The sequence below is a fragment of the Lepisosteus oculatus genome, unplaced genomic scaffold, assembly GCF_040954835.1.
Source record: "Lepisosteus oculatus isolate fLepOcu1 unplaced genomic scaffold, fLepOcu1.hap2 HAP2_SCAFFOLD_410, whole genome shotgun sequence".
In the NCBI taxonomy this organism is placed as follows: domain Eukaryota; kingdom Metazoa; phylum Chordata; class Actinopteri; order Semionotiformes; family Lepisosteidae; genus Lepisosteus; species Lepisosteus oculatus.
Window position 1 is genome coordinate 27,181 of NW_027167946.1, and position 22,820 is coordinate 50,000.

At 63.5% G+C, this 22,820-nt stretch overlaps 23 non-coding genes across 23 annotated transcripts; all 23 read right to left on the reverse strand.

Annotated features, from left to right (window-relative positions):
- Positions 1-107: 107 nt before the first annotated feature.
- LOC138229188 (U2 spliceosomal RNA) lies at positions 108-298 on the reverse strand. Its single transcript, XR_011185667.1, has one exon. It is a non-coding gene; the product is annotated as a U2 spliceosomal RNA (small nuclear RNA).
- Positions 299-1,111: 813 nt separating this feature from the next.
- LOC138229189 (U2 spliceosomal RNA) lies at positions 1,112-1,302 on the reverse strand. The gene has a single exon (XR_011185668.1). It is a non-coding gene; the product is annotated as a U2 spliceosomal RNA (small nuclear RNA).
- An 815-nt stretch (positions 1,303-2,117) lies between these two features.
- On the reverse strand, positions 2,118-2,308 carry LOC138229190 (U2 spliceosomal RNA). Its single transcript, XR_011185669.1, has one exon. It is a non-coding gene; the product is annotated as a U2 spliceosomal RNA (small nuclear RNA).
- An 816-nt stretch (positions 2,309-3,124) lies between these two features.
- On the reverse strand, positions 3,125-3,315 carry LOC138229191 (U2 spliceosomal RNA). The gene has a single exon (XR_011185670.1). It is a non-coding gene; the product is annotated as a U2 spliceosomal RNA (small nuclear RNA).
- Positions 3,316-4,128: 813 nt separating this feature from the next.
- On the reverse strand, positions 4,129-4,319 carry LOC138229192 (U2 spliceosomal RNA). The gene has a single exon (XR_011185671.1). It is a non-coding gene; the product is annotated as a U2 spliceosomal RNA (small nuclear RNA).
- An 817-nt stretch (positions 4,320-5,136) lies between these two features.
- LOC138229193 (U2 spliceosomal RNA) lies at positions 5,137-5,327 on the reverse strand. The gene has a single exon (XR_011185672.1). It is a non-coding gene; the product is annotated as a U2 spliceosomal RNA (small nuclear RNA).
- Positions 5,328-6,144: 817 nt separating this feature from the next.
- On the reverse strand, positions 6,145-6,335 carry LOC138229194 (U2 spliceosomal RNA). The gene has a single exon (XR_011185673.1). It is a non-coding gene; the product is annotated as a U2 spliceosomal RNA (small nuclear RNA).
- An 817-nt stretch (positions 6,336-7,152) lies between these two features.
- LOC138229195 (U2 spliceosomal RNA) lies at positions 7,153-7,343 on the reverse strand. Its single transcript, XR_011185674.1, has one exon. It is a non-coding gene; the product is annotated as a U2 spliceosomal RNA (small nuclear RNA).
- Positions 7,344-8,166: 823 nt separating this feature from the next.
- LOC138229197 (U2 spliceosomal RNA) lies at positions 8,167-8,357 on the reverse strand. Its single transcript, XR_011185676.1, has one exon. It is a non-coding gene; the product is annotated as a U2 spliceosomal RNA (small nuclear RNA).
- An 811-nt stretch (positions 8,358-9,168) lies between these two features.
- Positions 9,169-9,359, reverse strand: LOC138229199 (U2 spliceosomal RNA). The gene has a single exon (XR_011185677.1). It is a non-coding gene; the product is annotated as a U2 spliceosomal RNA (small nuclear RNA).
- Positions 9,360-10,176: 817 nt separating this feature from the next.
- On the reverse strand, positions 10,177-10,367 carry LOC138229200 (U2 spliceosomal RNA). The gene has a single exon (XR_011185678.1). It is a non-coding gene; the product is annotated as a U2 spliceosomal RNA (small nuclear RNA).
- Positions 10,368-11,182: 815 nt separating this feature from the next.
- On the reverse strand, positions 11,183-11,373 carry LOC138229201 (U2 spliceosomal RNA). The gene has a single exon (XR_011185679.1). It is a non-coding gene; the product is annotated as a U2 spliceosomal RNA (small nuclear RNA).
- An 819-nt stretch (positions 11,374-12,192) lies between these two features.
- LOC138229202 (U2 spliceosomal RNA) lies at positions 12,193-12,383 on the reverse strand. Its single transcript, XR_011185680.1, has one exon. It is a non-coding gene; the product is annotated as a U2 spliceosomal RNA (small nuclear RNA).
- Positions 12,384-13,200: 817 nt separating this feature from the next.
- LOC138229203 (U2 spliceosomal RNA) lies at positions 13,201-13,391 on the reverse strand. Its single transcript, XR_011185681.1, has one exon. It is a non-coding gene; the product is annotated as a U2 spliceosomal RNA (small nuclear RNA).
- Positions 13,392-14,210: 819 nt separating this feature from the next.
- On the reverse strand, positions 14,211-14,401 carry LOC138229204 (U2 spliceosomal RNA). Its single transcript, XR_011185682.1, has one exon. It is a non-coding gene; the product is annotated as a U2 spliceosomal RNA (small nuclear RNA).
- Positions 14,402-15,216: 815 nt separating this feature from the next.
- On the reverse strand, positions 15,217-15,407 carry LOC138229205 (U2 spliceosomal RNA). The gene has a single exon (XR_011185683.1). It is a non-coding gene; the product is annotated as a U2 spliceosomal RNA (small nuclear RNA).
- Positions 15,408-16,226: 819 nt separating this feature from the next.
- LOC138229206 (U2 spliceosomal RNA) lies at positions 16,227-16,417 on the reverse strand. The gene has a single exon (XR_011185684.1). It is a non-coding gene; the product is annotated as a U2 spliceosomal RNA (small nuclear RNA).
- Positions 16,418-17,235: 818 nt separating this feature from the next.
- Positions 17,236-17,426, reverse strand: LOC138229207 (U2 spliceosomal RNA). The gene has a single exon (XR_011185685.1). It is a non-coding gene; the product is annotated as a U2 spliceosomal RNA (small nuclear RNA).
- Positions 17,427-18,243: 817 nt separating this feature from the next.
- Positions 18,244-18,434, reverse strand: LOC138229209 (U2 spliceosomal RNA). The gene has a single exon (XR_011185687.1). It is a non-coding gene; the product is annotated as a U2 spliceosomal RNA (small nuclear RNA).
- An 819-nt stretch (positions 18,435-19,253) lies between these two features.
- Positions 19,254-19,444, reverse strand: LOC138229210 (U2 spliceosomal RNA). The gene has a single exon (XR_011185688.1). It is a non-coding gene; the product is annotated as a U2 spliceosomal RNA (small nuclear RNA).
- Positions 19,445-20,261: 817 nt separating this feature from the next.
- LOC138229211 (U2 spliceosomal RNA) lies at positions 20,262-20,452 on the reverse strand. The gene has a single exon (XR_011185689.1). It is a non-coding gene; the product is annotated as a U2 spliceosomal RNA (small nuclear RNA).
- An 817-nt stretch (positions 20,453-21,269) lies between these two features.
- LOC138229212 (U2 spliceosomal RNA) lies at positions 21,270-21,460 on the reverse strand. The gene has a single exon (XR_011185690.1). It is a non-coding gene; the product is annotated as a U2 spliceosomal RNA (small nuclear RNA).
- Positions 21,461-22,277: 817 nt separating this feature from the next.
- LOC138229213 (U2 spliceosomal RNA) lies at positions 22,278-22,468 on the reverse strand. The gene has a single exon (XR_011185691.1). It is a non-coding gene; the product is annotated as a U2 spliceosomal RNA (small nuclear RNA).
- Positions 22,469-22,820: the final 352 nt, after the last annotated feature.

The following is a 22,820-nucleotide window of genomic DNA, read 5'->3' on the forward strand; positions in this document are numbered from 1 at the left end:
ACAGATGGACGAGAGACGAGACCCGAGAAGAAGGAGCTCCAGTCCACCTCGCTTGCTTGCTTGCTTGCTTGCTTGCTAGCTACGTCTGTCTTTTCACCGCTGAGAGAAGGTGGTGCACCGCTCCCGGAGGCGCTGCAATACCGGGCCGATGCGTGGAGAGGACGGAGCAAGCTCCTGATCCAGCTCCCTGTTCCAAAAATCCGTTTAATATGTGGTCCCCCGATGGGGGACGTATCAGATATTAAACTGATAAGAACAGATACTACACTTGATCTTAGCCAAAAGGCCGAGAAGCGATGCCCGACGCCGGCCTTGGGCGGGCGCGCGGGCGTCCGGCTGGCGCGCAGCGGCGCAGGCCGACGCCTCGGGAGCCCGGTCCGCACGCGGCTGCCGGCCGCCCGGACTCCGCTCTCCCCCTCTCTTGCCTGCCTGCTTGCTCGCCTGCCTGCCCGCCAGTCCCGGGCGGGGGCCCTGCTCTTGGATCTCCTGTCAACGGCCCGACAACGACCGCAGCCGCAGGGGGGCGCCAGCCGGCCGGCCTCCTTAGCTTAGGCCCCTCCCACCAGCAGCAGCTGTGCCGAGCGAGCTGCAAGCGAAAGCGGACCGTCGGCACCTGCGGGCAGAGGCAAGGGGCAGCGCTCTCTCGGGAGGGACGGGGACACACACACACACAGACGCGCGCGCCTGCCCGCCTGCCGGAAAAAAAGGAAGAAAAGGTGTATATACTAAGTTTTTTGGAGGGAAACCGCCCGGCTGTCGAAAGGGGCCCGCCTGCGAGGACGGGGACACACACACACACACACACACATACACACACACACACACACACACAAGCCACGCCTGCCTCCCTGGGAAAAGGCTGAAAAAACTAAGTTTTTTGGAGGGAAAACGCACGGGAGCCGAAAAGGGGGCCGGCCTGCTTGCCCAGAGAGTCGAGACGCGGGAAAGTGCACAGAGGGAGCACGGGAACGGAGACGGGGAGGGGGAGGGGGAGAGAGAGACACACAGATGGACGAGAGACGAGACCCGAGAAGAAGGAGCTCCAGTCCACCTCGCTTGCTTGCTTGCTTGCTTGCTTGCTAGCTACGTCTGTCTTTTCACCGCTGAGAGAAGGTGGTGCACCGCTCCCGGAGGCGCTGCAATACCGGGCCGATGCGTGGAGAGGACGGAGCAAGCTCCTGATCCAGCTCCCTGTTCCAAAAATCCGTTTAATATGTGGTCCCCCGATGGGGGACGTATCAGATATTAAACTGATAAGAACAGATACTACACTTGATCTTAGCCAAAAGGCCGAGAAGCGATGCCCGACGCCGGCCTTGGGCGGGCGCGCGGGCGTCCGGCTGGCGCGCAGCGGCGCAGGCCGACGCCTCGGGAGCCCGGTCCGCACGCGGCTGCCGGCCGCCCGGACTCCGCTCTCCCCCTCTCTTGCCTGCCTGCTTGCTCGCCTGCCTGCCCGCCAGTCCCGGGCGGGGGCCCTGCTCTTGGATCTCCTGTCAACGGCCCGACAACGACCGCAGCCGCAGGGGGGCGCCAGCCGGCCGGCCTCCTTAGCTTAGGCCCCTCCCACCAGCAGCAGCTGTGCCGAGCGAGCTGCAAGCGAAAGCGGACCGTCGGCACCTGCGGGCAGAGGCAAGGGGCAGCGCTCTCTCGGGAGGGACGGGGACACACACACACACAGACGCGCGCGCCTGCCCGCCTGCCGGAAAAAAAGGAAGAAAAGGTGTATATACTAAGTTTTTTGGAGGGAAACCGCCCGGCTGTCGAAAGGGGCCCGCCTGCGAGGACGGGGACACACACACACACACACACACATACACACACACACACACACACACAAAAGCCACGCCTGCCTCCCTGGGAAAAGGCTGAAAAAACTAAGTTTTTTGGAGGGAAAACGCACGGGAGCCGAAAAGGGGGCCGGCCTGCTTGCCCAGAGAGTCGAGACGCGGGAAAGTGCACAGAGGGAGCACGGGAACGGAGACGGGGAGGGGGAGGGGGAGAGAGAGACACACAGATGGACGAGAGACGAGACCCGAGAAGAAGGAGCTCCAGTCCACCTCGCTTGCTTGCTTGCTTGCTTGCTTGCTAGCTACGTCTGTCTTTTCACCGCTGAGAGAAGGTGGTGCACCGCTCCCGGAGGCGCTGCAATACCGGGCCGATGCGTGGAGAGGACGGAGCAAGCTCCTGATCCAGCTCCCTGTTCCAAAAATCCGTTTAATATGTGGTCCCCCGATGGGGGACGTATCAGATATTAAACTGATAAGAACAGATACTACACTTGATCTTAGCCAAAAGGCCGAGAAGCGATGCCCGACGCCGGCCTTGGGCGGGCGCGCGGGCGTCCGGCTGGCGCGCAGCGGCGCAGGCCGACGCCTCGGGAGCCCGGTCCGCACGCGGCTGCCGGCCGCCCGGACTCCGCTCTCCCCCTCTCTTGCCTGCCTGCTTGCTCGCCTGCCTGCCCGCCAGTCCCGGGCGGGGGCCCTGCTCTTGGATCTCCTGTCAACGGCCCGACAACGACCGCAGCCGCAGGGGGGCGCCAGCCGGCCGGCCTCCTTAGCTTAGGCCCCTCCCACCAGCAGCAGCTGTGCCGAGCGAGCTGCAAGCGAAAGCGGACCGTCGGCACCTGCGGGCAGAGGCAAGGGGCAGCGCTCTCTCGGGAGGGACGGGGACACACACACACACAGACGCGCGCGCCTGCCCGCCTGCCGGAAAAAAAGGAAGAAAAGGTGTATATACTAAGTTTTTTGGAGGGAAACCGCCCGGCTGTCGAAAGGGGCCCGCCTGCGAGGACGGGGCACACACACACACACACACACACATACACACACACACACACACACACAAAAGCCACGCCTGCCTCCCTGGGAAAAGGCTGAAAAAACTAAGTTTTTTGGAGGGAAAACGCACGGGAGCCGAAAAGGGGGCCGGCCTGCTTGCCCAGAGAGTCGAGACGCGGGAAAGTGCACAGAGGGAGCACGGGAACGGAGACGGGGAGGGGGAGGGGGAGAGAGAGACACACAGATGGACGAGAGACGAGACCCGAGAAGAAGGAGCTCCAGTCCACCTCGCTTGCTTGCTTGCTTGCTTGCTTGCTAGCTACGTCTGTCTTTTCACCGCTGAGAGAAGGTGGTGCACCGCTCCCGGAGGCGCTGCAATACCGGGCCGATGCGTGGAGAGGACGGAGCAAGCTCCTGATCCAGCTCCCTGTTCCAAAAATCCGTTTAATATGTGGTCCCCCGATGGGGGACGTATCAGATATTAAACTGATAAGAACAGATACTACACTTGATCTTAGCCAAAAGGCCGAGAAGCGATGCCCGACGCCGGCCTTGGGCGGGCGCGCGGGCGTCCGGCTGGCGCGCAGCGGCGCAGGCCGACGCCTCGGGAGCCCGGTCCGCACGCGGCTGCCGGCCGCCCGGACTCCGCTCTCCCCCTCTCTTGCCTGCCTGCTTGCTCGCCTGCCTGCCCGCCAGTCCCGGGCGGGGGCCCTGCTCTTGGATCTCCTGTCAACGGCCCGACAACGACCGCAGCCGCAGGGGGGCGCCAGCCGGCCGGCCTCCTTAGCTTAGGCCCCTCCCACCAGCAGCAGCTGTGCCGAGCGAGCTGCAAGCGAAAGCGGACCGTCGGCACCTGCGGGCAGAGGCAAGGGGCAGCGCTCTCTCGGGAGGGACGGGGACACACACACACACAGACGCGCGCGCCTGCCCGCCTGCCGGAAAAAAAGGAAGAAAAGGTGTATATACTAAGTTTTTTGGAGGGAAACCGCCCGGCTGTCGAAAGGGGCCCGCCTGCGAGGACGGGGACACACACACACACACACACACATACACACACACACACACACACAAAAGCCACGCCTGCCTCCCTGGGAAAAGGCTGAAAAAACTAAGTTTTTTGGAGGGAAAACGCACGGGAGCCGAAAAGGGGGCCGGCCTGCTTGCCCAGAGAGTCGAGACGCGGGAAAGTGCACAGAGGGAGCACGGGAACGGAGACGGGGAGGGGGAGGGGGAGAGAGAGACACACAGATGGACGAGAGACGAGACCCGAGAAGAAGGAGCTCCAGTCCACCTCGCTTGCTTGCTTGCTTGCTTGCTTGCTAGCTACGTCTGTCTTTTCACCGCTGAGAGAAGGTGGTGCACCGCTCCCGGAGGCGCTGCAATACCGGGCCGATGCGTGGAGAGGACGGAGCAAGCTCCTGATCCAGCTCCCTGTTCCAAAAATCCGTTTAATATGTGGTCCCCCGATGGGGGACGTATCAGATATTAAACTGATAAGAACAGATACTACACTTGATCTTAGCCAAAAGGCCGAGAAGCGATGCCCGACGCCGGCCTTGGGCGGGCGCGCGGGCGTCCGGCTGGCGCGCAGCGGCGCAGGCCGACGCCTCGGGAGCCCGGTCCGCACGCGGCTGCCGGCCGCCCGGACTCCGCTCTCCCCCTCTCTTGCCTGCCTGCTTGCTCGCCTGCCTGCCCGCCAGTCCCGGGCGGGGGCCCTGCTCTTGGATCTCCTGTCAACGGCCCGACAACGACCGCAGCCGCAGGGGGGCGCCAGCCGGCCGGCCTCCTTAGCTTAGGCCCCTCCCACCAGCAGCAGCTGTGCCGAGCGAGCTGCAAGCGAAAGCGGACCGTCGGCACCTGCGGGCAGAGGCAAGGGGCAGCGCTCTCTCGGGAGGGACGGGGACACACACACACACAGACGCGCGCGCCTGCCCGCCTGCCGGAAAAAAAGGAAGAAAAGGTGTATATACTAAGTTTTTTGGAGGGAAACCGCCCGGCTGTCGAAAGGGGCCCGCCTGCGAGGACGGGGACACACACACACACACACACACATACACACACACACACACACACACACAAAAGCCACGCCTGCCTCCCTGGGAAAAGGCTGAAAAAACTAAGTTTTTTGGAGGGAAAACGCACGGGAGCCGAAAAGGGGGCCGGCCTGCTTGCCCAGAGAGTCGAGACGCGGGAAAGTGCACAGAGGGAGCACGGGAACGGAGACGGGGAGGGGGAGGGGGAGAGAGAGACACACAGATGGACGAGAGACGAGACCCGAGAAGAAGGAGCTCCAGTCCACCTCGCTTGCTTGCTTGCTTGCTTGCTTGCTAGCTACGTCTGTCTTTTCACCGCTGAGAGAAGGTGGTGCACCGCTCCCGGAGGCGCTGCAATACCGGGCCGATGCGTGGAGAGGACGGAGCAAGCTCCTGATCCAGCTCCCTGTTCCAAAAATCCGTTTAATATGTGGTCCCCCGATGGGGGACGTATCAGATATTAAACTGATAAGAACAGATACTACACTTGATCTTAGCCAAAAGGCCGAGAAGCGATGCCCGACGCCGGCCTTGGGCGGGCGCGCGGGCGTCCGGCTGGCGCGCAGCGGCGCAGGCCGACGCCTCGGGAGCCCGGTCCGCACGCGGCTGCCGGCCGCCCGGACTCCGCTCTCCCCCTCTCTTGCCTGCCTGCTTGCTCGCCTGCCTGCCCGCCAGTCCCGGGCGGGGGCCCTGCTCTTGGATCTCCTGTCAACGGCCCGACAACGACCGCAGCCGCAGGGGGGCGCCAGCCGGCCGGCCTCCTTAGCTTAGGCCCCTCCCACCAGCAGCAGCTGTGCCGAGCGAGCTGCAAGCGAAAGCGGACCGTCGGCACCTGCGGGCAGAGGCAAGGGGCAGCGCTCTCTCGGGAGGGACGGGGACACACACACACACAGACGCGCGCGCCTGCCCGCCTGCCGGAAAAAAAGGAAGAAAAGGTGTATATACTAAGTTTTTTGGAGGGAAACCGCCCGGCTGTCGAAAGGGGCCCGCCTGCGAGGACGGGGACACACACACACACACACACACATACACACACACACACACACACACACAAAAGCCACGCCTGCCTCCCTGGGAAAAGGCTGAAAAAACTAAGTTTTTTGGAGGGAAAACGCACGGGAGCCGAAAAGGGGGCCGGCCTGCTTGCCCAGAGAGTCGAGACGCGGGAAAGTGCACAGAGGGAGCACGGGAACGGAGACGGGGAGGGGGAGGGGGAGAGAGAGACACACAGATGGACGAGAGACGAGACCCGAGAAGAAGGAGCTCCAGTCCACCTCGCTTGCTTGCTTGCTTGCTTGCTTGCTAGCTACGTCTGTCTTTTCACCGCTGAGAGAAGGTGGTGCACCGCTCCCGGAGGCGCTGCAATACCGGGCCGATGCGTGGAGAGGACGGAGCAAGCTCCTGATCCAGCTCCCTGTTCCAAAAATCCGTTTAATATGTGGTCCCCCGATGGGGGACGTATCAGATATTAAACTGATAAGAACAGATACTACACTTGATCTTAGCCAAAAGGCCGAGAAGCGATGCCCGACGCCGGCCTTGGGCGGGCGCGCGGGCGTCCGGCTGGCGCGCAGCGGCGCAGGCCGACGCCTCGGGAGCCCGGTCCGCACGCGGCTGCCGGCCGCCCGGACTCCGCTCTCCCCCTCTCTTGCCTGCCTGCTTGCTCGCCTGCCTGCCCGCCAGTCCCGGGCGGGGGCCCTGCTCTTGGATCTCCTGTCAACGGCCCGACAACGACCGCAGCCGCAGGGGGGCGCCAGCCGGCCGGCCTCCTTAGCTTAGGCCCCTCCCACCAGCAGCAGCTGTGCCGAGCGAGCTGCAAGCGAAAGCGGACCGTCGGCACCTGCGGGCAGAGGCAAGGGGCAGCGCTCTCTCGGGAGGGACGGGGACACACACACACACAGACGCGCGCGCCTGCCCGCCTGCCGGAAAAAAAGGAAGAAAAGGTGTATATACTAAGTTTTTTGGAGGGAAACCGCCCGGCTGTCGAAAGGGGCCCGCCTGCGAGGACGGGGACACACACACACACACACACACACATACACACACACACACACACACACAAAAGCCACGCCTGCCTCCCTGGGAAAAGGCTGAAAAAACTAAGTTTTTTGGAGGGAAAACGCACGGGAGCCGAAAAGGGGGCCGGCCTGCTTGCCCAGAGAGTCGAGACGCGGGAAAGTGCACAGAGGGAGCACGGGAACGGAGACGGGGAGGGGGAGGGGGAGAGAGAGACACACAGATGGACGAGAGACGAGACCCGAGAAGAAGGAGCTCCAGTCCACCTCGCTTGCTTGCTTGCTTGCTTGCTTGCTAGCTACGTCTGTCTTTTCACCGCTGAGAGAAGGTGGTGCACCGCTCCCGGAGGCGCTGCAATACCGGGCCGATGCGTGGAGAGGACGGAGCAAGCTCCTGATCCAGCTCCCTGTTCCAAAAATCCGTTTAATATGTGGTCCCCCGATGGGGGACGTATCAGATATTAAACTGATAAGAACAGATACTACACTTGATCTTAGCCAAAAGGCCGAGAAGCGATGCCCGACGCCGGCCTTGGGCGGGCGCGCGGGCGTCCGGCTGGCGCGCAGCGGCGCAGGCCGACGCCTCGGGAGCCCGGTCCGCACGCGGCTGCCGGCCGCCCGGACTCCGCTCTCCCCCTCTCTTGCCTGCCTGCTTGCTCGCCTGCCTGCCCGCCAGTCCCGGGCGGGGGCCCTGCTCTTGGATCTCCTGTCAACGGCCCGACAACGACCGCAGCCGCAGGGGGGCGCCAGCCGGCCGGCCTCCTTAGCTTAGGCCCCTCCCACCAGCAGCAGCTGTGCCGAGCGAGCTGCAAGCGAAAGCGGACCGTCGGCACCTGCGGGCAGAGGCAAGGGGCAGCGCTCTCTCGGGAGGGACGGGGACACACACACACACAGACGCGCGCGCCTGCCCGCCTGCCGGAAAAAAAGGAAGAAAAGGTGTATATACTAAGTTTTTTGGAGGGAAACCGCCCGGCTGTCGAAAGGGGCCGGGGCCCGCCTGCGAGGACGGGGACACACACACACACACACACACATACACACACACACACACACACACACAAAAGCCACGCCTGCCTCCCTGGGAAAAGGCTGAAAAAACTAAGTTTTTTGGAGGGAAAACGCACGGGAGCCGAAAAGGGGGCCGGCCTGCTTGCCCAGAGAGTCGAGACGCGGGAAAGTGCACAGAGGGAGCACGGGAACGGAGACGGGGAGGGGGAGGGGGAGAGAGAGACACACAGATGGACGAGAGACGAGACCCGAGAAGAAGGAGCTCCAGTCCACCTCGCTTGCTTGCTTGCTTGCTTGCTTGCTAGCTACGTCTGTCTTTTCACCGCTGAGAGAAGGTGGTGCACCGCTCCCGGAGGCGCTGCAATACCGGGCCGATGCGTGGAGAGGACGGAGCAAGCTCCTGATCCAGCTCCCTGTTCCAAAAATCCGTTTAATATGTGGTCCCCCGATGGGGGACGTATCAGATATTAAACTGATAAGAACAGATACTACACTTGATCTTAGCCAAAAGGCCGAGAAGCGATGCCCGACGCCGGCCTTGGGCGGGCGCGCGGGCGTCCGGCTGGCGCGCAGCGGCGCAGGCCGACGCCTCGGGAGCCCGGTCCGCACGCGGCTGCCGGCCGCCCGGACTCCGCTCTCCCCCTCTCTTGCCTGCCTGCTTGCTCGCCTGCCTGCCCGCCAGTCCCGGGCGGGGGCCCTGCTCTTGGATCTCCTGTCAACGGCCCGACAACGACCGCAGCCGCAGGGGGGCGCCAGCCGGCCGGCCTCCTTAGCTTAGGCCCCTCCCACCAGCAGCAGCTGTGCCGAGCGAGCTGCAAGCGAAAGCGGACCGTCGGCACCTGCGGGCAGAGGCAAGGGGCAGCGCTCTCTCGGGAGGGACGGGGACACACACACACACAGACGCGCGCGCCTGCCCGCCTGCCGGAAAAAAAGGAAGAAAAGGTGTATATACTAAGTTTTTTGGAGGGAAACCGCCCGGCTGTCGAAAGGGGCCCGCCTGCGAGGACGGGGACACACACACACACACACACACACATACACACACACACACACAAAAGCCACGCCTGCCTCCCTGGGAAAAGGCTGAAAAAACTAAGTTTTTTGGAGGGAAAACGCACGGGAGCCGAAAAGGGGGCCGGCCTGCTTGCCCAGAGAGTCGAGACGCGGGAAAGTGCACAGAGGGAGCACGGGAACGGAGACGGGGAGGGGGAGGGGGAGAGAGAGACACACAGATGGACGAGAGACGAGACCCGAGAAGAAGGAGCTCCAGTCCACCTCGCTTGCTTGCTTGCTTGCTTGCTTGCTAGCTACGTCTGTCTTTTCACCGCTGAGAGAAGGTGGTGCACCGCTCCCGGAGGCGCTGCAATACCGGGCCGATGCGTGGAGAGGACGGAGCAAGCTCCTGATCCAGCTCCCTGTTCCAAAAATCCGTTTAATATGTGGTCCCCCGATGGGGGACGTATCAGATATTAAACTGATAAGAACAGATACTACACTTGATCTTAGCCAAAAGGCCGAGAAGCGATGCCCGACGCCGGCCTTGGGCGGGCGCGCGGGCGTCCGGCTGGCGCGCAGCGGCGCAGGCCGACGCCTCGGGAGCCCGGTCCGCACGCGGCTGCCGGCCGCCCGGACTCCGCTCTCCCCCTCTCTTGCCTGCCTGCTTGCTCGCCTGCCTGCCCGCCAGTCCCGGGCGGGGGCCCTGCTCTTGGATCTCCTGTCAACGGCCCGACAACGACCGCAGCCGCAGGGGGGCGCCAGCCGGCCGGCCTCCTTAGCTTAGGCCCCTCCCACCAGCAGCAGCTGTGCCGAGCGAGCTGCAAGCGAAAGCGGACCGTCGGCACCTGCGGGCAGAGGCAAGGGGCAGCGCTCTCTCGGGAGGGACGGGGACACACACACACACAGACGCGCGCGCCTGCCCGCCTGCCGGAAAAAAAGGAAGAAAAGGTGTATATACTAAGTTTTTTGGAGGGAAACCGCCCGGCTGTCGAAAGGGGCCCGCCTGCGAGGACGGGGACACACACACACACACACACACATACATACACACACACACACACACACAAAAGCCACGCCTGCCTCCCTGGGAAAAGGCTGAAAAAACTAAGTTTTTTGGAGGGAAAACGCACGGGAGCCGAAAAGGGGGCCGGCCTGCTTGCCCAGAGAGTCGAGACGCGGGAAAGTGCACAGAGGGAGCACGGGAACGGAGACGGGGAGGGGGAGGGGGAGAGAGAGACACACAGATGGACGAGAGACGAGACCCGAGAAGAAGGAGCTCCAGTCCACCTCGCTTGCTTGCTTGCTTGCTTGCTTGCTAGCTACGTCTGTCTTTTCACCGCTGAGAGAAGGTGGTGCACCGCTCCCGGAGGCGCTGCAATACCGGGCCGATGCGTGGAGAGGACGGAGCAAGCTCCTGATCCAGCTCCCTGTTCCAAAAATCCGTTTAATATGTGGTCCCCCGATGGGGGACGTATCAGATATTAAACTGATAAGAACAGATACTACACTTGATCTTAGCCAAAAGGCCGAGAAGCGATGCCCGACGCCGGCCTTGGGCGGGCGCGCGGGCGTCCGGCTGGCGCGCAGCGGCGCAGGCCGACGCCTCGGGAGCCCGGTCCGCACGCGGCTGCCGGCCGCCCGGACTCCGCTCTCCCCCTCTCTTGCCTGCCTGCTTGCCTGCCTGCCCGCCAGTCCCGGGCGGGGGCCCTGCTCTTGGATCTCCTGTCAACGGCCCGACAACGACCGCAGCCGCAGGGGGGCGCCAGCCGGCCGGCCTCCTTAGCTTAGGCCCCTCCCACCAGCAGCAGCTGTGCCGAGCGAGCTGCAAGCGAAAGCGGACCGTCGGCACCTGCGGGCAGAGGCAAGGGGCAGCGCTCTCTCGGGAGGGACGGGGACACACACACACACAGACGCGCGCGCCTGCCCGCCTGCCGGAAAAAAAGGAAGAAAAGGTGTATATACTAAGTTTTTTGGAGGGAAACCGCCCGGCTGTCGAAAGGGGCCCGCCTGCGAGGACGGGGACACACACACACACACACACACACACATACACACACACACACACACACACAAAAGCCACGCCTGCCTCCCTGGGAAAAGGCTGAAAAAACTAAGTTTTTTGGAGGGAAAACGCACGGGAGCCGAAAAGGGGGCCGGCCTGCTTGCCCAGAGAGTCGAGACGCGGGAAAGTGCACAGAGGGAGCACGGGAACGGAGACGGGGAGGGGGAGGGGGAGAGAGAGACACACAGATGGACGAGAGACGAGACCCGAGAAGAAGGAGCTCCAGTCCACCTCGCTTGCTTGCTTGCTTGCTTGCTTGCTAGCTACGTCTGTCTTTTCACCGCTGAGAGAAGGTGGTGCACCGCTCCCGGAGGCGCTGCAATACCGGGCCGATGCGTGGAGAGGACGGAGCAAGCTCCTGATCCAGCTCCCTGTTCCAAAAATCCGTTTAATATGTGGTCCCCCGATGGGGGACGTATCAGATATTAAACTGATAAGAACAGATACTACACTTGATCTTAGCCAAAAGGCCGAGAAGCGATGCCCGACGCCGGCCTTGGGCGGGCGCGCGGGCGTCCGGCTGGCGCGCAGCGGCGCAGGCCGACGCCTCGGGAGCCCGGTCCGCACGCGGCTGCCGGCCGCCCGGACTCCGCTCTCCCCCTCTCTTGCCTGCCTGCTTGCTCGCCTGCCTGCCCGCCAGTCCCGGGCGGGGGCCCTGCTCTTGGATCTCCTGTCAACGGCCCGACAACGACCGCAGCCGCAGGGGGGCGCCAGCCGGCCGGCCTCCTTAGCTTAGGCCCCTCCCACCAGCAGCAGCTGTGCCGAGCGAGCTGCAAGCGAAAGCGGACCGTCGGCACCTGCGGGCAGAGGCAAGGGGCAGCGCTCTCTCGGGAGGGACGGGGACACACACACACACAGACGCGCGCGCCTGCCCGCCTGCCGGAAAAAAAGGAAGAAAAGGTGTATATACTAAGTTTTTTGGAGGGAAACCGCCCGGCTGTCGAAAGGGGCCCGCCTGCGAGGACGGGGACACACACACACACACACACACACACATACACACACACACACACACACACAAAAGCCACGCCTGCCTCCCTGGGAAAAGGCTGAAAAAACTAAGTTTTTTGGAGGGAAAACGCACGGGAGCCGAAAAGGGGGCCGGCCTGCTTGCCCAGAGAGTCGAGACGCGGGAAAGTGCACAGAGGGAGCACGGGAACGGAGACGGGGAGGGGGAGGGGGAGAGAGAGACACACAGATGGACGAGAGACGAGACCCGAGAAGAAGGAGCTCCAGTCCACCTCGCTTGCTTGCTTGCTTGCTTGCTTGCTAGCTACGTCTGTCTTTTCACCGCTGAGAGAAGGTGGTGCACCGCTCCCGGAGGCGCTGCAATACCGGGCCGATGCGTGGAGAGGACGGAGCAAGCTCCTGATCCAGCTCCCTGTTCCAAAAATCCGTTTAATATGTGGTCCCCCGATGGGGGACGTATCAGATATTAAACTGATAAGAACAGATACTACACTTGATCTTAGCCAAAAGGCCGAGAAGCGATGCCCGACGCCGGCCTTGGGCGGGCGCGCGGGCGTCCGGCTGGCGCGCAGCGGCGCAGGCCGACGCCTCGGGAGCCCGGTCCGCACGCGGCTGCCGGCCGCCCGGACTCCGCTCTCCCCCTCTCTTGCCTGCCTGCTTGCTCGCCTGCCTGCCCGCCAGTCCCGGGCGGGGGCCCTGCTCTTGGATCTCCTGTCAACGGCCCGACAACGACCGCAGCCGCAGGGGGGCGCCAGCCGGCCGGCCTCCTTAGCTTAGGCCCCTCCCACCAGCAGCAGCTGTGCCGAGCGAGCTGCAAGCGAAAGCGGACCGTCGGCACCTGCGGGCAGAGGCAAGGGGCAGCGCTCTCTCGGGAGGGACGGGGACACACACACACACAGACGCGCGCGCCTGCCCGCCTGCCGGAAAAAAAGGAAGAAAAGGTGTATATACTAAGTTTTTTGGAGGGAAACCGCCCGGCTGTCGAAAGGGGCCCGCCTGCGAGGACGGGGACACACACACACACACACACACACACATACACACACACACACACACACAAAAGCCACGCCTGCCTCCCTGGGAAAAGGCTGAAAAAACTAAGTTTTTTGGAGGGAAAACGCACGGGAGCCGAAAAGGGGGCCGGCCTGCTTGCCCAGAGAGTCGAGACGCGGGAAAGTGCACAGAGGGAGCACGGGAACGGAGACGGGGAGGGGGAGGGGGAGAGAGAGACACACAGATGGACGAGAGACGAGACCCGAGAAGAAGGAGCTCCAGTCCACCTCGCTTGCTTGCTTGCTTGCTTGCTTGCTAGCTACGTCTGTCTTTTCACCGCTGAGAGAAGGTGGTGCACCGCTCCCGGAGGCGCTGCAATACCGGGCCGATGCGTGGAGAGGACGGAGCAAGCTCCTGATCCAGCTCCCTGTTCCAAAAATCCGTTTAATATGTGGTCCCCCGATGGGGGACGTATCAGATATTAAACTGATAAGAACAGATACTACACTTGATCTTAGCCAAAAGGCCGAGAAGCGATGCCCGACGCCGGCCTTGGGCGGGCGCGCGGGCGTCCGGCTGGCGCGCAGCGGCGCAGGCCGACGCCTCGGGAGCCCGGTCCGCACGCGGCTGCCGGCCGCCCGGACTCCGCTCTCCCCCTCTCTTGCCTGCCTGCTTGCTCGCCTGCCTGCCCGCCAGTCCCGGGCGGGGGCCCTGCTCTTGGATCTCCTGTCAACGGCCCGACAACGACCGCAGCCGCAGGGGGGCGCCAGCCGGCCGGCCTCCTTAGCTTAGGCCCCTCCCACCAGCAGCAGCTGTGCCGAGCGAGCTGCAAGCGAAAGCGGACCGTCGGCACCTGCGGGCAGAGGCAAGGGGCAGCGCTCTCTCGGGAGGGACGGGGACACACACACACACAGACGCGCGCGCCTGCCCGCCTGCCGGAAAAAAAGGAAGAAAAGGTGTATATACTAAGTTTTTTGGAGGGAAACCGCCCGGCTGTCGAAAGGGGCCCGCCTGCGAGGACGGGGACACACACACACACACACACACACATACACACACACACACACACACACACAAAAGCCACGCCTGCCTCCCTGGGAAAAGGCTGAAAAAACTAAGTTTTTTGGAGGGAAAACGCACGGGAGCCGAAAAGGGGGCCGGCCTGCTTGCCCAGAGAGTCGAGACGCGGGAAAGTGCACAGAGGGAGCACGGGAACGGAGACGGGGAGGGGGAGGGGGAGAGAGAGACACACAGATGGACGAGAGACGAGACCCGAGAAGAAGGAGCTCCAGTCCACCTCGCTTGCTTGCTTGCTTGCTTGCTTGCTAGCTACGTCTGTCTTTTCACCGCTGAGAGAAGGTGGTGCACCGCTCCCGGAGGCGCTGCAATACCGGGCCGATGCGTGGAGAGGACGGAGCAAGCTCCTGATCCAGCTCCCTGTTCCAAAAATCCGTTTAATATGTGGTCCCCCGATGGGGGACGTATCAGATATTAAACTGATAAGAACAGATACTACACTTGATCTTAGCCAAAAGGCCGAGAAGCGATGCCCGACGCCGGCCTTGGGCGGGCGCGCGGGCGTCCGGCTGGCGCGCAGCGGCGCAGGCCGACGCCTCGGGAGCCCGGTCCGCACGCGGCTGCCGGCCGCCCGGACTCCGCTCTCCCCCTCTCTTGCCTGCCTGCTTGCTCGCCTGCCTGCCCGCCAGTCCCGGGCGGGGGCCCTGCTCTTGGATCTCCTGTCAACGGCCCGACAACGACCGCAGCCGCAGGGGGGCGCCAGCCGGCCGGCCTCCTTAGCTTAGGCCCCTCCCACCAGCAGCAGCTGTGCCGAGCGAGCTGCAAGCGAAAGCGGACCGTCGGCACCTGCGGGCAGAGGCAAGGGGCAGCGCTCTCTCGGGAGGGACGGGGACACACACACACACAGACGCGCGCGCCTGCCCGCCTGCCGGAAAAAAAGGAAGAAAAGGTGTATATACTAAGTTTTTTGGAGGGAAACCGCCCGGCTGTCGAAAGGGGCCCGCCTGCGAGGACGGGGACACACACACACACACACACACACACATACACACACACACACACACAAAAGCCACGCCTGCCTCCCTGGGAAAAGGCTGAAAAAACTAAGTTTTTTGGAGGGAAAACGCACGGGAGCCGAAAAGGGGGCCGGCCTGCTTGCCCAGAGAGTCGAGACGCGGGAAAGTGCACAGAGGGAGCACGGGAACGGAGACGGGGAGGGGGAGGGGGAGAGAGAGACACACAGATGGACGAGAGACGAGACCCGAGAAGAAGGAGCTCCAGTCCACCTCGCTTGCTTGCTTGCTTGCTTGCTTGCTAGCTACGTCTGTCTTTTCACCGCTGAGAGAAGGTGGTGCACCGCTCCCGGAGGCGCTGCAATACCGGGCCGATGCGTGGAGAGGACGGAGCAAGCTCCTGATCCAGCTCCCTGTTCCAAAAATCCGTTTAATATGTGGTCCCCCGATGGGGGACGTATCAGATATTAAACTGATAAGAACAGATACTACACTTGATCTTAGCCAAAAGGCCGAGAAGCGATGCCCGACGCCGGCCTTGGGCGGGCGCGCGGGCGTCCGGCTGGCGCGCAGCGGCGCAGGCCGACGCCTCGGGAGCCCGGTCCGCACGCGGCTGCCGGCCGCCCGGACTCCGCTCTCCCCCTCTCTTGCCTGCCTGCTTGCTCGCCTGCCTGCCCGCCAGTCCCGGGCGGGGGCCCTGCTCTTGGATCTCCTGTCAACGGCCCGACAACGACCGCAGCCGCAGGGGGGCGCCAGCCGGCCGGCCTCCTTAGCTTAGGCCCCTCCCACCAGCAGCAGCTGTGCCGAGCGAGCTGCAAGCGAAAGCGGACCGTCGGCACCTGCGGGCAGAGGCAAGGGGCAGCGCTCTCTCGGGAGGGACGGGGACACACACACACACAGACGCGCGCGCCTGCCCGCCTGCCGGAAAAAAAGGAAGAAAAGGTGTATATACTAAGTTTTTTGGAGGGAAACCGCCCGGCTGTCGAAAGGGGCCCGCCTGCGAGGACGGGGACACACACACACACACACACACACATACACACACACACACACACACACACAAAAGCCACGCCTGCCTCCCTGGGAAAAGGCTGAAAAAACTAAGTTTTTTGGAGGGAAAACGCACGGGAGCCGAAAAGGGGGCCGGCCTGCTTGCCCAGAGAGTCGAGACGCGGGAAAGTGCACAGAGGGAGCACGGGAACGGAGACGGGGAGGGGGAGGGGGAGAGAGAGACACACAGATGGACGAGAGACGAGACCCGAGAAGAAGGAGCTCCAGTCCACCTCGCTTGCTTGCTTGCTTGCTTGCTTGCTAGCTACGTCTGTCTTTTCACCGCTGAGAGAAGGTGGTGCACCGCTCCCGGAGGCGCTGCAATACCGGGCCGATGCGTGGAGAGGACGGAGCAAGCTCCTGATCCAGCTCCCTGTTCCAAAAATCCGTTTAATATGTGGTCCCCCGATGGGGGACGTATCAGATATTAAACTGATAAGAACAGATACTACACTTGATCTTAGCCAAAAGGCCGAGAAGCGATGCCCGACGCCGGCCTTGGGCGGGCGCGCGGGCGTCCGGCTGGCGCGCAGCGGCGCAGGCCGACGCCTCGGGAGCCCGGTCCGCACGCGGCTGCCGGCCGCCCGGACTCCGCTCTCCCCCTCTCTTGCCTGCCTGCTTGCTCGCCTGCCTGCCCGCCAGTCCCGGGCGGGGGCCCTGCTCTTGGATCTCCTGTCAACGGCCCGACAACGACCGCAGCCGCAGGGGGGCGCCAGCCGGCCGGCCTCCTTAGCTTAGGCCCCTCCCACCAGCAGCAGCTGTGCCGAGCGAGCTGCAAGCGAAAGCGGACCGTCGGCACCTGCGGGCAGAGGCAAGGGGCAGCGCTCTCTCGGGAGGGACGGGGACACACACACACACAGACGCGCGCGCCTGCCCGCCTGCCGGAAAAAAAGGAAGAAAAGGTGTATATACTAAGTTTTTTGGAGGGAAACCGCCCGGCTGTCGAAAGGGGCCCGCCTGCGAGGACGGGGACACACACACACACACACACACATACACACACACACACACACACACACACAAAGCCACGCCTGCCTCCCTGGGAAAAGGCTGAAAAAACTAAGTTTTTTGGAGGGAAAACGCACGGGAGCCGAAAAGGGGGCCGGCCTGCTTGCCCAGAGAGTCGAGACGCGGGAAAGTGCACAGAGGGAGCACGGGAACGGAGACGGGGAGGGGGAGGGGGAGAGAGAGACACACAGATGGACGAGAGACGAGACCCGAGAAGAAGGAGCTCCAGTCCACCTCGCTTGCTTGCTTGCTTGCTTGCTTGCTAGCTACGTCTGTCTTTTCACCGCTGAGAGAAGGTGGTGCACCGCTCCCGGAGGCGCTGCAATACCGGGCCGATGCGTGGAGAGGACGGAGCAAGCTCCTGATCCAGCTCCCTGTTCCAAAAATCCGTTTAATATGTGGTCCCCCGATGGGGGACGTATCAGATATTAAACTGATAAGAACAGATACTACACTTGATCTTAGCCAAAAGGCCGAGAAGCGATGCCCGACGCCGGCCTTGGGCGGGCGCGCGGGCGTCCGGCTGGCGCGCAGCGGCGCAGGCCGACGCCTCGGGAGCCCGGTCCGCACGCGGCTGCCGGCCGCCCGGACTCCGCTCTCCCCCTCTCTTGCCTGCCTGCTTGCTCGCCTGCCTGCCCGCCAGTCCCGGGCGGGGGCCCTGCTCTTGGATCTCCTGTCAACGGCCCGACAACGACCGCAGCCGCAGGGGGGCGCCAGCCGGCCGGCCTCCTTAGCTTAGGCCCCTCCCACCAGCAGCAGCTGTGCCGAGCGAGCTGCAAGCGAAAGCGGACCGTCGGCACCTGCGGGCAGAGGCAAGGGGCAGCGCTCTCTCGGGAGGGACGGGGACACACACACACACAGACGCGCGCGCCTGCCCGCCTGCCGGAAAAAAAGGAAGAAAAGGTGTATATACTAAGTTTTTTGGAGGGAAACCGCCCGGCTGTCGAAAGGGGCCCGCCTGCGAGGACGGGGACACACACACACACACACACACATACACACACACACACACACACACACAAAAGCCACGCCTGCCTCCCTGGGAAAAGGCTGAAAAAACTAAGTTTTTTGGAGGGAAAACGCACGGGAGCCGAAAAGGGGGCCGGCCTGCTTGCCCAGAGAGTCGAGACGCGGGAAAGTGCACAGAGGGAGCACGGGAACGGAGACGGGGAGGGGGAGGGGGAGAGAGAGACACACAGATGGACGAGAGACGAGACCCGAGAAGAAGGAGCTCCAGTCCACCTCGCTTGCTTGCTTGCTTGCTTGCTTGCTAGCTACGTCTGTCTTTTCACCGCTGAGAGAAGGTGGTGCACCGCTCCCGGAGGCGCTGCAATACCGGGCCGATGCGTGGAGAGGACGGAGCAAGCTCCTGATCCAGCTCCCTGTTCCAAAAATCCGTTTAATATGTGGTCCCCCGATGGGGGACGTATCAGATATTAAACTGATAAGAACAGATACTACACTTGATCTTAGCCAAAAGGCCGAGAAGCGATGCCCGACGCCGGCCTTGGGCGGGCGCGCGGGCGTCCGGCTGGCGCGCAGCGGCGCAGGCCGACGCCTCGGGAGCCCGGTCCGCACGCGGCTGCCGGCCGCCCGGACTCCGCTCTCCCCCTCTCTTGCCTGCCTGCTTGCTCGCCTGCCTGCCCGCCAGTCCCGGGCGGGGGCCCTGCTCTTGGATCTCCTGTCAACGGCCCGACAACGACCGCAGCCGCAGGGGGGCGCCAGCCGGCCGGCCTCCTTAGCTTAGGCCCCTCCCACCAGCAGCAGCTGTGCCGAGCGAGCTGCAAGCGAAAGCGGACCGTCGGCACCTGCGGGCAGAGGCAAGGGGCAGCGCTCTCTCGGGAGGGACGGGGACACACACACACACAGACGCGCGCGCCTGCCCGCCTGCCGGAAAAAAAGGAAGAAAAGGTGTATATACTAAGTTTTTTGGAGGGAAACCGCCCGGCTGTCGAAAGGGGCCCGCCTGCGAGGACGGGGACACACACACACACACACACACACATACACACACACACACACACACACACAAAAGCCACGCCTGCCTCCCTGGGAAAAGGCTGAAAAAACTAAGTTTTTTGGAGGGAAAACGCACGGGAGCCGAAAAGGGGGCCGGCCTGCTTGCCCAGAGAGTCGAGACGCGGGAAAGTGCACAGAGGGAGCACGGGAACGGAGACGGGGAGGGGGAGGGGGAGAGAGAGACACACAGATGGACGAGAGACGAGACCCGAGAAGAAGGAGCTCCAGTCCACCTCGCTTGCTTGCTTGCTTGCTTGCTTGCTAGCTACGTCTGTCTTTTCACCGCTGAGAGAAGGTGGTGCACCGCTCCCGGAGGCGCTGCAATACCGGGCCGATGCGTGGAGAGGACGGAGCAAGCTCCTGATCCAGCTCCCTGTTCCAAAAATCCGTTTAATATGTGGTCCCCCGATGGGGGACGTATCAGATATTAAACTGATAAGAACAGATACTACACTTGATCTTAGCCAAAAGGCCGAGAAGCGATGCCCGACGCCGGCCTTGGGCGGGCGCGCGGGCGTCCGGCTGGCGCGCAGCGGCGCAGGCCGACGCCTCGGGAGCCCGGTCCGCACGCGGCTGCCGGCCGCCCGGACTCCGCTCTCCCCCTCTCTTGCCTGCCTGCTTGCTCGCCTGCCTGCCCGCCAGTCCCGGGCGGGGGCCCTGCTCTTGGATCTCCTGTCAACGGCCCGACAACGACCGCAGCCGCAGGGGGGCGCCAGCCGGCCGGCCTCCTTAGCTTAGGCCCCTCCCACCAGCAGCAGCTGTGCCGAGCGAGCTGCAAGCGAAAGCGGACCGTCGGCACCTGCGGGCAGAGGCAAGGGGCAGCGCTCTCTCGGGAGGGACGGGGACACACACACACACAGACGCGCGCGCCTGCCCGCCTGCCGGAAAAAAAGGAAGAAAAGGTGTATATACTAAGTTTTTTGGAGGGAAACCGCCCGGCTGTCGAAAGGGGCCCGCCTGCGAGGACGGGGACACACACACACACACACACACACATACACACACACACACACACACACAAAAGCCACGCCTGCCTCCCTGGGAAAAGGCTGAAAAAACTAAGTTTTTTGGAGGGAAAACGCACGGGAGCCGAAAAGGGGGCCGGCCTGCTTGCCCAGAGAGTCGAGACGCGGGAAAGTGCACAGAGGGAGCACGGGAACGGAGACGGGGAGGGGGAGGGGGAGAGAGAGACACACAGATGGACGAGAGACGAGACCCGAGAAGAAGGAGCTCCAGTCCACCTCGCTTGCTTGCTTGCTTGCTTGCTTGCTAGCTACGTCTGTCTTTTCACCGCTGAGAGAAGGTGGTGCACCGCTCCCGGAGGCGCTGCAATACCGGGCCGATGCGTGGAGAGGACGGAGCAAGCTCCTGATCCAGCTCCCTGTTCCAAAAATCCGTTTAATATGTGGTCCCCCGATGGGGGACGTATCAGATATTAAACTGATAAGAACAGATACTACACTTGATCTTAGCCAAAAGGCCGAGAAGCGATGCCCGACGCCGGCCTTGGGCGGGCGCGCGGGCGTCCGGCTGGCGCGCAGCGGCGCAGGCCGACGCCTCGGGAGCCCGGTCCGCACGCGGCTGCCGGCCGCCCGGACTCCGCTCTCCCCCTCTCTTGCCTGCCTGCTTGCTCGCCTGCCTGCCCGCCAGTCCCGGGCGGGGGCCCTGCTCTTGGATCTCCTGTCAACGGCCCGACAACGACCGCAGCCGCAGGGGGGCGCCAGCCGGCCGGCCTCCTTAGCTTAGGCCCCTCCCACCAGCAGCAGCTGTGCCGAGCGAGCTGCAAGCGAAAGCGGACCGTCGGCACCTGCGGGCAGAGGCAAGGGGCAGCGCTCTCTCGGGAGGGACGGGGACACACACACACACAGACGCGCGCGCCTGCCCGCCTGCCGGAAAAAAAGGAAGAAAAGGTGTATATACTAAGTTTTTTGGAGGGAAACCGCCCGGCTGTCGAAAGGGGCCCGCCTGCGAGGACGGGGACACACACACACACACACACACACATACACACACACACACACACACACAAAAGCCACGCCTGCCTCCCTGGGAAAAGGCTGAAAAAACTAAGTTTTTTGGAGGGAAAACGCACGGGAGCCGAAAAGGGGGCCGGCCTGCTTGCCCAGAGAGTCGAGACGCGGGAAAGTGCACAGAGGGAGCACGGGAACGGAGACGGGGAGGGGGAGGGGGAGAGAGAGACACACAGATGGACGAGAGACGAGACCCGAGAAGAAGGAGCTCCAGTCCACCTCGCTTGCTTGCTTGCTTGCTTGCTTGCTAGCTACGTCTGTCTTTTCACCGCTGAGAGAAGGTGGTGCACCGCTCCCGGAGGCGCTGCAATACCGGGCCGATGCGTGGAGAGGACGGAGCAAGCTCCTGATCCAGCTCCCTGTTCCAAAAATCCGTTTAATATGTGGTCCCCCGATGGGGGACGTATCAGATATTAAACTGATAAGAACAGATACTACACTTGATCTTAGCCAAAAGGCCGAGAAGCGATGCCCGACGCCGGCCTTGGGCGGGCGCGCGGGCGTCCGGCTGGCGCGCAGCGGCGCAGGCCGACGCCTCGGGAGCCCGGTCCGCACGCGGCTGCCGGCCGCCCGGACTCCGCTCTCCCCCTCTCTTGCCTGCCTGCTTGCTCGCCTGCCTGCCCGCCAGTCCCGGGCGGGGGCCCTGCTCTTGGATCTCCTGTCAACGGCCCGACAACGACCGCAGCCGCAGGGGGGCGCCAGCCGGCCGGCCTCCTTAGCTTAGGCCCCTCCCACCAGCAGCAGCTGTGCCGAGCGAGCTGCAAGCGAAAGCGGACCGTCGGCACCTGCGGGCAGAGGCAAGGGGCAGCGCTCTCTCGGGAGGGACGGGGACACACACACACACAGACGCGCGCGCCTGCCCGCCTGCCGGAAAAAAAGGAAGAAAAGGTGTATATACTAAGTTTTTTGGAGGGAAACCGCCCGGCTGTCGAAAGGGGCCCGCCTGCGAGGACGGGGACACACACACACACACACACACATACACACACACACACACACACACACAAAAGCCACGCCTGCCTCCCTGGGAAAAGGCTGAAAAAACTAAGTTTTTTGGAGGGAAAACGCACGGGAGCCGAAAAGGGGGCCGGCCTGCTTGCCCAGAGAGTCGAGACGCGGGAAAGTGCACAGAGGGAGCACGGGAACGGAGACGGGGAGGGGGAGGGGGAGAGAGAGACACACAGATGGACGAGAGACGAGACCCGAGAAGAAGGAGCTCCAGTCCACCTCGCTTGCTTGCTTGCTTGCTTGCTTGCTAGCTACGTCTGTCTTTTCACCGCTGAGAGAAGGTGGTGCACCGCTCCCGGAGGCGCTGCAATACCGGGCCGATGCGTGGAGAGGACGGAGCAAGCTCCTGATCCAGCTCCCTGTTCCAAAAATCCGTTTAATATGTGGTCCCCCGATGGGGGACGTATCAGATATTAAACTGATAAGAACAGATACTACACTTGATCTTAGCCAAAAGGCCGAGAAGCGATGCCCGACGCCGGCCTTGGGCGGGCGCGCGGGCGTCCGGCTGGCGCGCAGCGGCGCAGGCCGACGCCTCGGGAGCCCGGTCCGCACGCGGCTGCCGGCCGCCCGGACTCCGCTCTCCCCCTCTCTTGCCTGCCTGCTTGCTCGCCTGCCTGCCCGCCAGTCCCGGGCGGGGGCCCTGCTCTTGGATCTCCTGTCAACGGCCCGACAACGACCGCAGCCGCAGGGGGGCGCCAGCCGGCCGGCCTCCTTAGCTTAGGCCCCTCCCACCAGCAGCAGCTGTGCCGAGCGAGCTGCAAGCGAAAGCGGACCGTCGGCACCTGCGGGCAGAGGCAAGGGGCAGCGCTCTCTCGGGAG